Source organism: Octopus bimaculoides, chromosome 7, assembly GCF_001194135.2.
Source record: "Octopus bimaculoides isolate UCB-OBI-ISO-001 chromosome 7, ASM119413v2, whole genome shotgun sequence".
Lineage (NCBI taxonomy): Eukaryota > Metazoa > Mollusca > Cephalopoda > Octopoda > Octopodidae > Octopus > Octopus bimaculoides.
This window is the reverse complement of record NC_068987.1, coordinates 39,161,264-39,165,344: the sequence shown is the minus strand read 5'-3', so window position 1 is coordinate 39,165,344 and position 4,081 is coordinate 39,161,264. Positions and strand designations below refer to the sequence as shown.

Below are 4,081 nucleotides of genomic sequence, written 5' to 3'. Positions count from 1 at the left end.
TGTATTAGTTTTCTTTGCTTCTGAAGGAAGTATTTTTGCAGTCCTATGGTGGTTATTTTATAATAGTTTTCCAGCTGTATAAGACCCCTACCACCTTCTGTACGTTGTATATATAGCCTTTTTATGTCAGATTTTGGGTGGTGCATCCTAGATCCTGTCATTATTTTTCTTGTTTTCCTGTCTATTTTATATAGTTCGTTTAGTGTCCTGTTAAGGATATTGTAGCTGTAACTTATAACTGGGATGGCTAAAGTGTTAATACCTATTATCTTGTTTTTAGCATTGAGATCTGTTTTTAGTATTGATCTAACCCGTCTATAGTATTCTTTCTTTATTTTCTCTTTCATTTGTGTGTGTTTTATTGTCTATTTTGATTTTTGGGAGATATAATCTGTGGTCCAATCAGTTAAGATAAGAAGCCATGAGAACCACTGTCTGGTACTGCATCAGGGTATTTATTATTATTATTATTATTATTATTATTATTATTATTATTATTATTATCATTATTATTGTTGTTGTTATTATTGTTATTGTTGTTGTTGTTGTTGTTGTTGCCTTTGCACAGCTTCTAACACTGGAGATGTAGTCAGCTGTTCCCTACCAGTGAACTAAGGTAACACCTCTTATTTTTCGAGCACCTTCCGGAGTATTCGAGCGGTTCCAAGCAGTGCTGTTTCCTGCAAGTGCTTCACTCTTATTGCAGCCCCTATTTGTTCCACGTATTTCTCGAGATTTTTGCTCACTGTTCCCAGGGCTCTGACAATTATTGGTACTACTGCTACAACTGCTTAACTTTCCAAGCTAACCTGTCATATCTCTCGACTTTTCTTTCTTCCTTATCGCATACCTTGTTGTCAGCTGGGCATGCTATATCTTTGATCCAGCATAGTTTGTTTTCTTTCTCAATTAAGACTATGTCCGGCTTCCTATTCTCAATCTCATCATCACACTGAATCATAAAATCCCATAGGATCTTTGCATTTCTATTTCCAACAATGCCTTCAAGTTTGTGGTTGTACCAATTTTTGGCTCTGTCAAGTCCTTACTTGTTGCAAAGTGTCCAATAGACAAGCCTAGCTATATTGTCGTAGCGTCTCTTATATTCCTCCTGGGCTAGTGGTGTACATTGCCTGGTAATATGCCATATGGTTTCACCGTTTTGTCCACAGATTCTGCATTCATCACTTTCTGATGTGTTGTCTATTCTGTATTTTATGTAGTTTGTTCTTAGTGCTTGCTCTTGGGCAGCACAGATTAGGGCCTCCATTTCCGGTTTTAAATCACTTTTAGTCATCCACAGCCATCTTTTTTCTCTGTCTGTCTTATCTTCAACATCCCTATGAAATTGACTATGCATTCTTTTCTTTACCCACCTATTTTCAGTTTCATTTGTTTTCAATTTCTTGTATAGTGCAATCTTTGCAATTTTTCATCCTACATAAGCCTGACCTTCCGACTTCTAATAATAGCAGTTCCATGGCATTTTTTACATACCATGCTATGTTGTTTTCTTCTGCTCTAATGCTGTGTTCGCATCCAATAAGTCCTCTTCCCCCTCTTTTTCTTGGCACATACAGTCTGTCTGTGTCATCTTTTGGGTGGAGTGACCCATATCTAGTTAGCAGCTTCCTTGTCTTTCTGTCTAAGCTGTTTAGTTTGTCTACTGTCCATGCGATTACCCCTGCTCCATATCTAAAGAGTGAAACCACCCAGGTGTTGATAGCTTCGGTCTTATTCCTTCCATTTAATTTTAACGTAAGGAACAGTCTCAGTTTGCGTGAGTACTTCACCTTAAATTTTTCTGTCATTCTCCATTAATTTATTCATTTCCAAAATCCCCAAGTACTTATAGCCCGTCTCTTCTATCTGCTTCATAACCTCCCCCAAAGGTATCATTAGCTCGTCCATACATTTGATTTTGCCTTTCTTCAATACTAACACACCACACTTTCTCAGTCCGAACTCCATTCTGATATCAGCACTGAAGGTATACACTGCATTAATGAGGAAACTGACTTGGGCTTCATCTTTACCATAAAGTTTGAGGTTATCCAGGAATGGCAAATGGTTGACTTTTTGTTGGCAGCTTTTGAATACATACCCAGGTTTTGCTTTCCTCAGAATCAGTGTCAGTGGTATCAAGCACAGTACAAAGATCAGTGGGGACAGGTAGTCCCCTTGGAAAATGCCCCTCCTAATTTCTACTGTCCCTAAACTTCTTCCATATGCTGTTTCCAAGCAATCGCTCAACATTCAATGCAATCCCAAACAGGTTCATACATTCCCTAATCCAAGAATGTGGGATCATATTGCACGCCTTATGATAGTCAGTCCATGACATGGCTAAGTTACTTTTCCTCCTCTTGCAGTCTCTGAGTACAGTTTTATCTATCAGGAGTTGATCCTTGGTACCTCTGCACTTATGCTTGCAACCCTTCTGCTCATGTGGCAGGACTCCATTTTTTTAAAAATGTTCATACATGACTGTGGGGATTCCAGTCAATAATTTCCACATAAGTAGAAAACAGGATATCGGCCTGTAATTGTCTACTGTATTGCCTTTTTTTGATGTTTTTCAGTTCTACCCAATGTCAACTACTCTGGTGTTGCTTGGTCGGCATTTAACAAGGTGTTGAGTTACACAGCTATTTGTGCATGACATTCACTAAATCTTTTGATCCAGTAGCCTTGAACTCCATCTGGTCCTGGGGCCTTCCAGTTGCTCATTTCCCTAAGTGAAATGACTAGTTCTGCTTGTTTTAGACAGACCACTGTTTGTTTCATCAGTTCTTGCAACCATTCAGCATCCTTCTTGTGCTCCTTGTCTTTGCTCCAGATGTCACTCCAAGACCTTTGACTTTCAATGTTATCTGGTATCAACTTTTCATCTGTACATCTTCCATCTATTTCTTTATAGAATCTCTTCTGATCTACTCTGAATAACCTATTCTGGTGGTAACCCTTCATTCTTTGGTCGAATCTTACCATCTTTGCTTTCTTTGCAACGAGGCACTGTTTCAGTTCCTGTACTACTACTTTCAGGCCCTTTCTTTCAATATTATACTTCCTTTTCAGCGCCCTGTATTTTTGTTCGCTTTTAAGCTCCTCTTTTTCTTTTCGGTCTAACACAGAGATTTCCTTCAAGAGCATGTCTAACCTTGCCTGGATTCTTCTTTTCCACCATGGATCTTTTCTTTTGTCACTCCCATTATGTTTCTTTTTCTTGACATCAACACCCACATTTTCTTGCTACCTTGATCAAATTATTTGTTTCTGTGATGTTATTTGTTCTGATGTATTTCAGAATTTCATTGACATTTTGCGTTTCTTGGTTCAATTTCCATTGATCAACCTTTTTGAGGTTGCAAATAATGTCGCTATCGTTCTCCTGTAATCTTACCTTTATTCTGTCATAGATTGCCTTTTGTTCATCTGTCATGTCACTATTAGTTTTATCGTCTTCTTTTAGATCATCTATATGTCTCTCATCAAGTAAGCTACCACTGCTCCTTTCCTGTACTATGAGATTACTCTTAGTAGTAAGAACTGTATTTTCATTCTTATCTATGCTACTATAGTCCATGACCTGTCTTTTGATAGCTTCGAGCTCTACTTCTGTGAACCAACAATTTTTTCTTATTGCTCTAGTTTGATCACATAGTCTCTGTTCCATGAGTTGAAACAATCCCTTTTCTCTCCAAAGATCATACATATGTTGTCAGTAACCCCTAATTTGAGCACCAATATTTTGTTTTTTCATTGTCACTCATATGAGGTAGCAATTACCAGTGTTTATCTATAACAATAGCATAGCTCGGTTTGTGAGTGTGTGTGTGTGTTGCATCTATAGAAATCCACACCTTACAAGATAGCAATCTGGGAGTCACACCAATGGATTCCTCATGGTCGAAAATGCCAGGAATCTGCTATTTTTTTTTGGGGGGGGGTGCTTCCTAACACGTGAATTTTTTGCATTAAAAATAATTTTAAACCATCAACTCTAACAATTTTCAAATCGCCATTATTTGCAAACATGAGTTCAGTCCCCTTCTACCTACGCTGTAAACAGATGAAGAGA

The 4,081-nt window shown here is 38.0% G+C and overlaps 1 protein-coding gene across 2 annotated transcripts in view; it reads right to left on the bottom strand.

Moving 5' to 3' along the window:
- The window catches only part of LOC106869668 (probable 3',5'-cyclic phosphodiesterase pde-5), a 332,523-nt gene that overhangs the window by 303,933 nt on the left and 24,509 nt on the right, over positions 1-4,081 (bottom strand). The window lies entirely within an intron of this gene.